This window comes from Solanum pennellii, chromosome 6 (assembly GCF_001406875.1).
Source record: "Solanum pennellii chromosome 6, SPENNV200".
NCBI classification, from domain to species: domain Eukaryota; kingdom Viridiplantae; phylum Streptophyta; class Magnoliopsida; order Solanales; family Solanaceae; genus Solanum; species Solanum pennellii.
The window spans coordinates 17,646,935-17,661,963 of NC_028642.1; positions in this window are offsets into that span (position 1 = coordinate 17,646,935).

Genomic DNA, 15,029 nt, shown 5'->3' on the forward strand with positions numbered 1-15,029 from the left:
GTTCAATGAAGCTTTCTCCCAAGGCGGGATGGGGTTCTTAGTAAGTTCAATGAAGCTTTCTCCCAAGGGGGGATGGGGTACTTAGGTACCAAGGTAGGTTGTGTGTACTAGATGTGGATGATCCAAGAAGACAAATTTTTGAAAAAGCTCATGGTTCCCGATATTACATTCATCCGGGTGCCACCAAAATGTATCGTGATCTACAAGAGATCTGTTAGTGGAATGGGTTGAAGAAGGATATAACGTAATTTGTGGATAAATGTCTGTCAACAAGTCAAGGTCAAACATCAAATACCAGGAGGGTTAACTCAAGAGATAGTTATTCCTACTTGGAAGTGGTAAGATGTCAACATGGATTTCGTAGTGGGTTTTCCTCGAACACGTACGCAAAATGATTCCATATAGGTTATTGTGAATAGGTTGACAAAATCGCCCATTTTCTCCCTGTCAAAACTAATTATTTGGTAGAGGAATATGCTAAGTTGTACCTTAATGATAATGTGAGTTTGCATGGGATCTCTTTGTCCATCATCACAAAATAGAGATGCCCAATTCACTTCACTTTTGGAGGTCTTTTCGAAATGGTCTAGGTACTCAAGTGAAACTTAGTACCACTTTTCACCCTCAAAGGTATGGCCAAGCGGAAAGCACCATACAAACCCTAGAGGATATATTAAGAGTGTGTGCCATTGACTTCAAGGGTGATTGGAATGACCATCTACCTTTGATAGAATTTTCTTACAACAATAGCTACTATTCGAGTATTTCTATGGCACCATTTGAAGCACTCTAAGGTAGGAGGTGTCGGTCTCTGGTTGGGTTTTTGGTTTGAGGTTGGTGAATTTGAACTCCTTGGCCCCAGTATAGTCTATGAGGCCATGGAAAAAGTTCAGATGATAAGGGATAGTTTGAAAACAGCCTATAGTCAGCAAAAATCTTATGCCGACAATAGGAGGAAAGATTTTAAGTTTGAAATAACTGATTAGGTCTACTTGAAGATTTCTCCCATGAAAGGGGTGATGAGATTTGGTAAAAAGGGGAAACTCAGTCCCCGGTATGTGGGACCTAATGAAATATTGAGACGGGTCAGGAAAGTTGATTATGAGTTGAAATTACCGAGTGAATTAGCCCTGGTTCATCCGGTATTTCATGTTTCTATGCTCAAGAAATGTATAGGCAACCCGGTGTCTATTCTTCCGATAGAAGGGTTTGGAGTGAATGGGAACGTTTTTTATGAAGAGGTTCCGGTTGAGATCTTAGATCGTCAAGTCAAGAAGTTGAGGCATAAAGAGGTTGCCTCCGTAAATGTCCTATGGAGAAACCATCTAGTTGAGGGTGAAATATGGGAGGCCAAGGCCGACATGAAGTCCCACTGTCCTCATCTTTTTCAACCTACTCCTAGTCAAAGTTGAGGTTAGTAGTTTCTATCAAAAGATAATCATGAATATTGAACTTAACTTGTTTTTCTAGTATGTGCATGCCTTTGTAAATGATCTTCTTTACTTGAACTTTTATGAAATATGTATCATGGTTAAAATTGCACTTGCATGTAATGTATTGTGTGTTGCCTTCATGATAATTGCAGTGAGCATGTTAATGTGTGTTGAGAAGAATTACATTTTAACTCTTTAATGTTCATGTTGAGCTCATATTGAAAAAAATTGAGAAGGTAGTTCCTTCATTGTGTGATATGAAATTATGAGCTCTTATATGTGGTGAATTATGAAATGATTTGCTATGTTAATGATATGATTATGTGTTTAATGGAGTTGAGAATTCCTCCTATGAGTTGTGACTCATTATGATTGGATTGTTGTTGTTCGGCAGCTACTATTTGAGTCTTTTATTTTCCTAGAAAAAGATTAAGGTGTCATTTGGGGACGGATGTTCCTGGGGGGGGGGGATAATGTAACACCCCCGAAGTTCCATGACTTAGACTAGATCCTCATGTAGTGAATAATGATAACTAAAGACTTAAACTGATGTATTTATCTTGATTAGGAAGCATTGAAGCCTAAACGTCAAGGGACGACCACGACGTCCGGAGATTTGTGAAAATGACCTAGTATGTCTTAAGGTGTTTCAAGGGGTTTAAAGAGTCAGATAAAAGTAATACTTGGTAAAAAGGCTTAAGATATACATTAGAGTGTGTTTAGGGTCGAAACTTCTGGGTACGACTTCCAAAGGACCACCCTAAGGGCTTTCGAGGAGGACCCTAACATTTGACCCTAAAAGTTGTCAAAAGACAGTGTGCATCCATCCACGAAGTGAATGACGAGCCGTCGTTTGAACGATGCTCCATCATTGGTGGCGTTGGCCCACACTTATCCATTTTCTAAAAATCTCTCAAAAACCAGCCTCTGTCCCGAACCATGTTTCACCGGTATGGTCCATGGTTGGAAAGACGGGCCATCGAAGGGCTATCATCGATTTACCCCAACTTCACTGCCTCAAATCCCAATTAGTTAAATAATAAATTAATGGTTAGGGACGGTTATAATTAGTTAGTTTAGGACTATAAAAGGGTCCTAAGTCATTAAACTAACCTAAAACTTCATAAATCCCAAAACCCAAATAGCTCCCACTTCTCTCTAGTTCTCTCACTACTCCAAAGACCCCCATTGAAGAACAAGTTCAAGCTTCACTAGGGCTTCAATATCAAGTATTTATTCTACAATTCTCTAAGAATTAACAAGGTATGGAAGTTATTCACTCTTGGAACTCCTTTCCTCAAGAGGTTCTTCAAAACTATGGTTTTCATCCAATTCCGTGGGTTATCTTTTAAATTTGTTTAATGTGGTATTGATTTGATTAACATTGATGAATTATGATTTTTTTTATTGGTGGATTGATGTATCCCTTAAAGCTTTGACCCAAATCTCTATAAAGACCCATGAAAACTCATCTTCTCTCAACCCTAACTTGTGAATTAGATTGATTGATGATTAAGGATGATATTGTTGGATGTATTATTGTTTAATTTACTATTATATGATGATTATGATTGGATTTATGGATAAATATGGTGGAATTGGGGGGTCAAGTCTTGAAGCAGTTTCTTGGAGACTATTGGTCAGACTTTCTTGGTTATGAACACTTTATTGATTTAATGTTGGTCTATTCTTGATAATGTTTTTCAGTTGAAGTATGATGTATGAAGTTATGTATATATGATTATGATATGAACATGATGGATGTGAGATAATGATAGGTGTTTCGTATGAGAGATTGGAGGTGATTTCTCGTGTGTATTCTATTACTATGATTATGATATGATGTTTCTCACATAATGATGGTTTAGTGATGAAAGGATTTTCTTATCCTAGACCTTATGTGCTTTTGACATGATTATATAAGGGGATAATCTCCTAAGACCTATATTAAGATTGATGATTATGAAAGACTTAATGAGATTTCAAAAAGAGAATTTAGCTTAACACCGAGCGAACTAGATAATGAGAGGTGGCCCTTCGCAAGAGGGAAGATCACTAATGTTCTCATGAGATGGAGACTACAATGCAAATTAGAATAAAGAGAATTTCTAGTAACAATCTCCTAGTTCCTTAACTATGTTCGACTAGCTAGTGGATCCACCAGATGCTACGATTATGTTTGAGTTCTACCTTGGCAAGTAGAATACCTTCTTTCGGTGTAGGGTTTTATGACACCGAATTCCATGTTTGGCTCACATGGTCTATTGACAATTATGGCGAATGTTCCCAAAAGTAAAATGATGAATGAAAGTAATAAGATGGACACTAACTAGGGTGACTTCAATGGTACTACTTAGTGTAGCTAAGTGTGTGGACTTTACCTATGCATTGCATAAGTCAGCCTTAGGGAGTCCTACGAGGAGTTCTAATGTACTTATGTTATGAATGAAATGCATAATGTTGATTCTATATAATATTGATCTTATATGATGTTGGTTTCATTTGATGAACATGATATTGGTCTAAATTGTTATGTATGATTATGACTACACATGATATGATGTTATATGAGGTAAAGGCGTTACTTATGGTCTCTTTAATAGTTTACTTGGTTTATATGGGGTTATGGGGCTTCACATGAGCATTGCACTAGTTGACTTTGATTGGGATGTGAGTAAGGGTCTTGTAATGCTTTAATGGAATGAACTCTAGAATATAAAATGTTAATATGACTTTATTATGATGTTACTCTTGTACATGGATATAATATGTATTAATGATGTTGTGGGTATGAACTTGTATATGCTATTGGAATGTGCATGAAAGCTTTTAAAGTAACTTAGCATGCTTAGAAACAAAATGTCCCTTTGTTCATGTTTTCAAAGGTTTTACTTGCATATACTTCCATACTGAGTACATGTGGTTTGTACTAACCCATATTCTATTTTATTTCTACAATAACGTAGGTTTGGGCCATTGAAGATCTTCAAGGCCATTTTCAAGGAAAACTTGGATAGTTCTGAAGTTGTTGGTGAGTCCTCAAGCCCTAGATGATGCTTACCATTCTAGATTTGCTGTTGATTAGTCTAAAGACATTTGTTCTATTTCCTATATTGTAAAGACTATGTTGTATTATCTTACGAGACTTTATTGTTATGTTGTAAGGTCTACGTCACAAATCTTGTACTCCTATGATAGATGGTTTTGTGTGAGACAAAGACTGTAGACTATTTTCTATAAATGAGAAGTTTATGTCAACTTCATATTAAAAGTTTTAGTTTTTCTGCATGTTCTCTACCTATGATATGCAATGATGTATGATAAGGGATAGTATAAGACCTCTTTGAGTATGAAGATTCCAGTTACGTCTAGGGGGTTCTCCCCGATCATGACATGGATTATGAGTGAAAGGGTGAAGTCCGAGTAACCAACTCATATTCCTCTCTTAGGGTTTTCTTGCCTGTGTTCTTTTGCTCAAGAGACTGTTTAATTTCTGATGAACCGACATACATAAGAAGAAATGAGCATGATGGTATGATCAAGAGTGAATTACAAACCTGGAGGATGCTGAAGGTTAAGGCAAAAAGGCGATGGAATTGACTAGAGGGTGGATCACCGAGTTGATCAGCGAGACCGACTTATTGCGCCTAATGTCCCTTCGCAACATATTTTTAGTGACTATTAAATATGTTTTTGAACATTTAGTTTAATATCTTGAAATATCTTTGGATGCTTTTTAATTAATTTCAGTTTGAACTCAGAGTATTGAGACAAGTTTTCCTTAGCTTCGAGGAATCAAAGTTTTTCACTTTTGGGAAATTGAAAGTGGGTCTTTGAGATTCTTCAATTTGGACCATTGTAAGAACATCAAGGCCGCCTTTCTCATTCGGTGACATCTCCTTCTCCACTGGATTTTTCCAACTTGATTTGATAACATGCGTTATGCGCAATAATTTTGGGTGAGGTTGTGCTCAATTGGTGATCTACCCGTCTTGTTAGGCGATCAACAATGTATAGTTTTTACTTCTTTTTGCATTTTAGGTCATTCTTTAAAAAAACAATCCTTGCTTTGTCCAATTGCCTTTATAACTACGAATCATTAACCTTAATTTCCCAGCAGAAACCCACAAGAACCCCTTTTCAGCAGATAGAACTAGAAAGAGAAGTCATTTCCAGCAGGCTTTTAAGTTTGCAACTATACTTGTCTATCTCTTAATTTCCTAGTGGGAATCCAAATAGAACTTTGATTAGAGCAAAACTCGGAGCTTGACTTAGCTGGAAGAGCAGAACAGAGCATAAATGCCTACTTAACTAGCAAGAGCAACGAATAAATACAGACATTCACACCGTATCATGGTCTTCCCTCAGCCTCCCGCATACATATTCCTAAACATCCCAGTAGGACAATAAGGATAGCTAGTCACAAGCAATTTTCTTACCTACATGGTATACGAATCCAAGACTTCGTAGCTAGAGGCTAGTTGGTATCAAACCATGTGACATGTAAAAAAGAGCAATTTTGTCGGTTTCGCCATTGTAGGGTCGAAAATAATAAGAAAAATAAATTAGAGCCAACACCTTGTTCGCCAAAGTATTTATGCCACCATGGAAGCTGGAATAAATTCTGTCTTTTGGGGGGGGGTAGAAAAGTATTGACATCCCGTGAATGGGAGCAATGTCGTGTTGACTCAATTAAAAAAAAAGAATTTTAAAAGGGGTAAAATGAGTTTAAAGAGAGTTGCCACCTAATTTTTACGAAAAACTAGGAAATCGATTAACAAATTAACTTTTTTTAAAAAAATATCTATGGAACCAATTTCATTCTAGGTAAGGGGTTCAAGTTATTTCTAAGGGAAGGGGTCAGGCATCCTTCAAAATCCATAATATGTGGTACCCGACTGAATTCATTTTTTCAAATTGAGGAGGAGAATAAAATAATGTACAAGTATAATGAACATTCAATATACACAAATAATAAAATAAGAAATATAAGAAACGGCCAAAAGTTTGTCTAACGTCAATATATACAAAATATTGAATAGAAAGTATGATTCGAACTACATTCGAATAATTTCAAGAAGAAGCACCTCTTGGTACCTGTAAAAACACTTAGTAAAATTGTTAATAATGAATAAATATGAATAAATGAAATAATAACTTAAGAATAAAAACCCGCCTTATTGACATGGGAGGCCTTGAAAATCGACGATAATTTATTCATCGACCAACTATATTTAAGACAAAATTAAAAATAATAATAATAAATTATTCAAAATGCAACTCAAACAAACAATAGCAAATCAATTTAAATAATTGTGATAATTAAAATAAGTCAGTGACTAAGCAAATGACCAAAGCTACAAAAATCAAATTTAAAGCTAACATAATCATTGGAAATGACAAGAAAAAAATAAAAAAAATAATAAAAAGATAAACCACCAAAGAAACAATAAATATGTAACAAACAAGAACTCAACATTTAGAAATAAAATAAATATAAAGCAACAATAAGATAATTAACAAACACTATTACCCCCTGAACTTATTTAAGTAATAATTTTCTATCCCTTTTTGACCTACGTGCACTAACTTGTGGGTCCAACGCTGGTTGATTTTTTTTCCAATTTAGTGCACGTAGGCCGAAAAGGGATAGAGAGTCACTTATAAAATAAGTTCAGGGGGGTAATACGACCTTAGTATAATATAAGTGTGTCTCTGCAATTTCGGACATAGGTTGAGGGGGTACTTGTGTATTTTCCCAATACAAAATAAACATAAAAAAAATGAAAGCGAAAATAACAATGGTGCTCAACGGAATAGACAAAGATTTCACTCGAAAATAGCAATGGTGTGAGTTTGGTTGTTTTCGCCAGAGCTTGGAGTGGCAGCGACGACTTGCATTGCAATTCACCGGAGATGGAGCTACACCAGATTTAGAGGTTGAATTCTCCACAACCTGCAAAAATGAACAGAAACAGAAAAAAAAGGGTGGGAAGGGAAATGATGAATAGTTGATGGTCTGTTATTCACAAGAGCTTGAAGCTCGCGGTGGTCGGGTCGGAGAAGAAGAGCGAATCGGGTTAGTTGGTGGTGATTCGGTGGCTATTTCGGGCGGTCTGGAGGCTGTTTGGATGGTCTGGCAATTCGGAAATGAAGTTTAGGTGGTTTTCTTGGATTGTCGTTCGCTGGAAAAGGTGAAGTTTTGTTGGTGTTGGGGTGGTCTGGAGGCGTGAGGCAGAGAGGAGAAGAAGGGGGGTCTGTTGGAGAACCTTGTCACTGAAAAAGAAAGACGAAAAATTGGGGGTTGCTTTTGGTTGTTTGAGGAATAAACAGAGGTGGGGTGTGGTTTCTAGAAATGGAGGAAAATAACGTAAAAACGGAGAGAATGGGGTCTTTTGGATGGTGGACTCGCCGATATCCTGCAGAACTCCGGCGACTTGTCACCGGAAAAATAATGAATAATAAAAAATCAAACCCTAAAAATCTGTAAATATCCCTAAATTTATCCACCACCATCTAAACACTCTATTTTATATATAGGGAATTGTTAAAAATGCGCCTAAGTTATGGGCTCGAAATTGTAGCCCAAAAATCGTTGGTTGATAAAATATCTATGTATGCAAATTGTATTCAAATTTGAATGAATTTTTAGATTGCCCAGAATATCAAAATGAATGTTACAATGTAACAGAGAAAAAAATGAATATGAAAAATGTAATGAACGTAAACAATTTCATGTAAAAAATGCAATTTAACAGAAATAATGATTTTATAAAAAATGAACAAATATTTGAATGTCTGGCTGCGATAAAATAATATAAACAGAACAACCGATAAAAATCCTAATACTTTGAGAAAAGGGATGATTATCAACAAATTGCATTAAAATGACAAAACATGTATTTTGAACTATTTTTAAAAAAATACTCAAAAAATATTAATTTTAGAATTACCGGACCAAAATTTGGTGTCACACTAAGCACTCAAAGAATGAACCAAAACAAATGATTATTCTAGAACGACAAAATCAAGAGTTCTGACATCTTACTTTACTAGTTTCATTTTCGTATGAATTCACCCCTTTCTTACTACTCCCTTTATCGGTAAAGTAGAGCAGAATCTTCTTTTCTTCTATTATTATTTTTGAATTGTTTTCTCTATTAAATATATGAATTCAGGTGAATTCATGATCAATTTACTTGCCATAATAATTGCCACTAAAATAGGTTTGAGTTACGGACAATTATCATATTGTTACCTACAATAACATATGCCACTAAATATAAAAGCTTTACTGACAATAATAATTGGCTCTAAAAGTAATTATAATTAGCAACATGGCCACGCACATCATGCAATACATAAAATGCCTAGATCTATTACTAAGCACAGAGACAAACTACAACACAACTTCCTCTGGAATACCACATTGACAAAAAAGAAACCCCACATGGTAAGTTGGGAAGTAATTACTAGAGACAAGGCTTACGAAGGACTGAGTCTCCAATAATGTTCTATTACAAATGACGCTATGATTACTAAGTTAGCCTAGCGCCTGTATAAGCATAATAACTCCTTGTGGGCCTCCCTCTCACCAAAAAAAATCACTAGGAACACAGATCTTCATAATCCCCATCGACACCTGAAATGTAGCTCTCCTTTTGGAGAAACATCATCTACGGTTAAAAAAATTGTATTGATAATAGTAGATGGGATCTAGGAAGAGGAAATGGAATTTCAGTGTAGTTAGGTAAATGGATTCTGAAAGAGGGTCGTTTTTATTTTTTTATCGAATACCAATCTAGACAGTCTTACAAACGTCTGTAACACTCAGCCTACTTTACACCGACGAATTTGACTAAGTATAAAAATACTTAAGCAGCAAAGTTAAACAGCAAGCAAACTTTACAGGAACTTGTCCCAACCTTTATTAATCTGATAATTAATACAAAGGAAGGCTTCACGAATTTGTCTAAGGCTAAAAACACTCTGTCTAAGCCTTAGACGAATTTCCACCCTTAATAAAATTTCTGCACATGGCAATTACATGCGGCAGTTACAAATGACACCTGTCCGACACTTGTCAGCACAGGGTTCAAACTAAGTTTCCAATAGCTATATTTCTAACAGATAGAATCTAATTCAAATTACATTCTTATCTACACGAAGTACTAATATTCTAACACTTAGAATATTTCAGGCTACATTCCAACACTTTGAATATTTCAGCCAGCTTCCAACACTTAGAATATTTTAGCTGTCCTTCAACACTCAGTTTTATTTCAGCAATTCGGGTGAACTGCCTTTGTTCTTGTCATTGTCAAGTCTTCACAGCCTTGCCTTGTCAAGCCAACACGCTGCCTTGCCAATGCCCTTAGCCCGCACGTAAGCCTTGCACGTTCAAGTTGCCTTACCAACACCCAAGCACCTTGAACTTGTGTTGCACTGTTTTGTCATCATCCATGTCAAGACCAATGCCCAAGTCCTTGACATGTCTGCATGTAGTTAGATCAAGTAGTTTGTGGGTCTAACAGACCACCCGCACCACTTGAACTCGATGTCCTCATCGACACTGTTTTAAGATAGTCCTCGATTTGTGCATCAAACTACTATAAGTCTTTTGCCTTCTCCCAAACTGCATCAGCTGCACTCTTGCCTTTCCAATGAACCAAGAATTCTGTCTTACTATTCTTCTTACTTGTGCCCAAAATCCGGTGATCAAGGATCTTCTCAATTTCAGCATCATACTGTGTAGGTACTGATGGAGGAGCCCTCTTTGACCTGTTTCTGTCCGGATCATCAGCATCTGCGAAGTAAGGTTTCAAGAAACTCACATGGAAAGTGGGATGAATTTTCAACCTTTCTGGCAACTTTAACCTATAAGCAACTTCGCCCACTCGTTTCACCACTTCAAATGGACCATCATACTTAGGAATCAAACCCCGATGTTTGGTTTTACTTACAATCTGTTTCCAGATTTGTGGGGTAAGTCAGTAACACCTTGTCACCCACATTGAACTCAACTGAGCGACGATGTTGATCAGCATACTTCTTCATGCGCCGCTGAGACTTGCGCAAGCTATCCTGTGCCTCGGATAACATTTCAAGTCTGTCCCTTGCAACCTTGTATGCTGCTGGACACTTTCCCTGATTTTTAGATTTGGCGACATCTAGTGGCGTCATAGGCTGTCTGCCTAAAACGATTTAAAAAGGGCTCATTTTTGTTGCAGACGACTTGTGCAGATTGTAGCAAAACTGCGCAGTGTCTAACAATGTTACCCAATTCCGTTGACTTGCTGTCACATAGTGCCTCAAGTATTCTTCCAACAAGTGATTAATTCTTAATGTCTGTCCATCTGTTTGTGGATGATTTGCAGTAGAAAATTTTAATTCAGTTCCCATCATATTTAACAATGTTGTCTAAAATCTACCAGTGAACCTTGTATCTCTATCACTCACAATGTCAGCCGGAACACCAAAATACTTAACCACATATTTGTAGAACTAATCAGCAGCAACTTCATATGAACATAGTTCAGGTGCAGCAATAAAAACAGAATATTTTGAAAACCTGTCAACTACCACCATGATAGATGCTTTGCCATCTACTTTAGGGAACCAGAAATGAAGTCCATGCTTACTGATAGCCATGGCCTTTCAGGAACAGGCAAAGGTTGCAGCAAACCTGCTTCCTTCTTACGTTCAGTCTTGTCAACTTGACAAACATGACAAGTCTTGACGTATGCCTCTATATCATCTTCCATCTTTGGCCAGAAATAAACACGAGACAGTAAGGCTAACATCCTTTCAACACCGGGATGTCCAGCCCAAGCAGAATCATGCGCTTCTTTCATTAAGTCTTTGCGCAACCCGCCCTGATTTGGTACAACGATTCTCCCCCCTTTAAAATAGAGCAGATCGTCCTCGATCCAATACCGTCTCATTGTGCCATCTTGCACTTGACCCATCCATTTAACATATAATGAATCATTTGCAGCACACAACCTGATTCTATCATAGAAATCAGTTTCAAGTTTTGAAATTGAATATACTGCAACAAACACTTCTTTTCTACTCAGCGCATCAGCAACCTGGTTGTGTTTTCCTGGTTTATGTTCCCACATGATTCTGCCAAAAATTCTTGCCACCGTGCTTGTTTAGGACTCAACTTTTTGTGTCTTGAAAAATGTATTTGCTACATTATTAGTTCTTACTACAAATCGAGTACCCATGAGATAAACTCTCCAAACCTGCATACAGTGTACCACTGCAACCATTTCTTTTTCATGTGTTGAGTATCTCTGTTCAGCATCATTCAATTTCCTACATTCAAAGGCCACTGGATGACCTTTCTGCACTAATACGCCACCAATTGCCTTGTCTGACGCATCAGTGTGCACTTCAAATGGTAACTCAAAATCAGGCAATTTGAGTATAGGTTCAGATGCAATAGCATCCTTCAAATTCTGAAATGCTTCGTCACATCGTTCAGACCAAATCCACTTTGTATCCTTCTTCAACAAATCTGTCAAAGCCGCTTCACTTTTTGAGTAACCAGCAATGAATTTTCTGTAATAGTTAGCCAAGCCAAGAAATGACCTCAAATCCTTCACAGACGAGGTGCCTGCCAATCAACAATGGCTTGCACTTTCTTGGGATCCATTCGAACTTGGTTTTTACTAACAAGATGCCCCAAGAATTTTATCTCTTGTTGAGCAAATTCACACTTTTCCATTTTGACATAAAGTGTGTATTTTCTCAACTGAGACAGAACCAAACTTAAGTGATTAACATGTTCCTCCAATGTTCGACTGTAAATGACAATATCATCTAGATAGACAACAACAAAGTCATCAAGATAGTCAAACAATACATTATTCATTAAGTTGTAAAACGTTGCCGGAGCATTAGTCAGCCCAAATGGCATTACAAGGAATTCGTATGAACCATATCTAGTTACACATGTTGTTTTTGGTTCATCATCCTCTGCTATTCTAACCTGCCAATAACCCGCCCTGAGATCAAGTTTTGTGAACCAACATGCCTTACTCAACCTGTCCATCAAATCCTGCACCAATGGAACCGGATACTTGTTCTTTATAGTTGCCTTGTTCAGTGCCCTGTAGTCTACACACATTCGCATCGTCCCATCCTGTTTCTTTTGAAATAAAATAGGAGCACCATATGGGGCCTTAGATGGCTGAATCAACCCAGCATCCAACAACTCGTTCAATTGTTTGCGTAATTTAACCAATTCCTTATGAGCCATACGATAAGGAGCCTGTGCAGGAGCAACCGTACCAGGCAGCAACTCAATTTTATGATCAATATCCCTCCTTGGTGGTAATTTCTTTGGTAATTCAGGAGGCATAACATCAGCATACTGTTTAAGCAATTCAGCAACACAATCAGGCACTTCCATCGTAACATCAGGTTTCACTTCGACCAAGGCAGCAAGTATAGTGTCATCACCTTTCTTCAACCCTTTGTCGATTGACAAAGCAGACAAGAACATTCCCTTGTCTTTCTTCTTTGCAACTTTATTAATGTTCCCAAATGGATGAACTCCTTTAAGAAATCCAGCATTGCTTCCATTCATAACCATCACTCCATCTATGTGAGGAAACGGAACAAACTGAAATTTCCTTAGAAAGTCAATCCCAAGTATGATCTCAAATTTACCAAGCGGCATCACCATCAAATTATGTTTTCCCACCCAACTACCAGTCGACATAGACACGCCATAAGCCATACCCACAATATCCTGTGCCTTAGCATTGACTGTTTTGACATAGGAAGGGCTTTTAGACAACTTCAGCCCCAATTTTGTAGCAATTCTCACATCTACAAACGTATGAGTGGCCCCTGTATCAACCATTGACATCACACATTGTTCTTTCACTTTCATTTCTATATGAATTAGGGAAGCATGAGGATTCGAAGTACTAGACATTTCTCCAACATTATTAATCCTTGTAATATGGTTGAAGGACAATCCCAATGGGTTTGCCATTGCAGCCACGATTTCCTCATCTTCTTCCCTTTGATTCATATTTCCAGCAAGCAAAGCATTTACCTTTTCCCGGTTTGGACAAGACTTGGCCAAATGAGGACCACCACAAGTCCAACAGCCCTTAGAATTACCATCTTTGTTCTTTGGTTTGTCTTTTCCATCCCTCATTTGTGCCTTTCCTTTGTCATTTGTACCATCCTTGCGACTATCCCTTTTCCATTCCCCTTTCTTTTCATTCTTTTTCTTAGTTTTTGAAGTAGAGGGAACATCTGTCAAAGGACGAGTCGTCCGGAAATCAACCAACGAATCTGCAGCAGCAATTGCACCAGGCAGATCTTTAACATTCTGCCTCCGAAGTTCGTTTTGAGCCCAGCCTTGCATACCCGAAATGAAGTTGTGTAATTTATTCTCATCAGACATATTTTGTATGTCTAACATCACAGAGGTAAATTCTTTAATATATTCCCTCACCGAACCCGTCTGCCTTAGCCTTTTCAATTTATCCCTTGCAAGCCAAGATGCATTGCTAGGAAGAAATTGATCAAGCATTTCTTTTATTAACTTATCCCATGTATCAATTCTAGGACGACCATCACTTACATCATCTGCATTTCGAGTCCTCCACCAAAGTTTAGCATCACCCGTCAAGTACATTGTGGTAATATTTAACTTGTCGGCGTCAGGCACCCTTGCAGCAGTAAAATACTGTTCCATGTCCCAAATGAAGTTTTCCAGTTCTTTAGCACTTCTTGCGCCACTAAAGGCCTTGGGTTCTGGAATTTTAACCTTAGATGATTCAACACGACTTGAACTCAACGTAGCCACAGCCCGACACAATACTACGAGCTCTGCACGAAGGTTCTCATTTTCCTTCTGCAGTCCCTCAAGTTGTTGCTTAGTTGTGGTACGAAAATCCAAGATTTCAGTGATATGATTATCAACATTCTGTCGATATACACCAATCTCCCCCTGAACTTTCTCAACGTCAAGTCTCAAATCAATGACTTGTGTAAACAAATCGACAAACGTAGGGTCTCCCAAAATATCATCAGTAAACCCAACGAAGGATTCAATTTTTCGTGCCAGTTCCTACAGTTCTGCGTTTTTCACCATCGTTCAACCGTGCTCTGATACCAATTGAAAGAGGGTTGATTTATTTTTTTACCGAACACCACTCTAGACAGTCTTACAAACGTCTATAACACTCAGCCTACTTTACACCCACGAATTTGACTAAGTATAAAAATACTTAAGCAGCAAAGTTAAACAGCAAGCAAACTTTACAAGAACTTGTCCCAACCTTTATTAATCTGATAATTAATACAAAAGAAGGCTTCACGAATTTGTCTAAGGCTAAAAACACTCTGTCTAAGCCTTAGACGAATTTCCACCCTTAATAAAATTTCTGCACATGGCAGTTACATGCGGCAGTTACAAATGACACCTGTCCGACACTTGTCAGCACAGGGTTCAAACTAAGTTTCCAACAGCTATATTTCTAACAGATAGAATCTAATTCAAATTACATTCTTATCTACACGAAGTACTAATATTCTAACACTTAGAATATTTCAGGCTACATT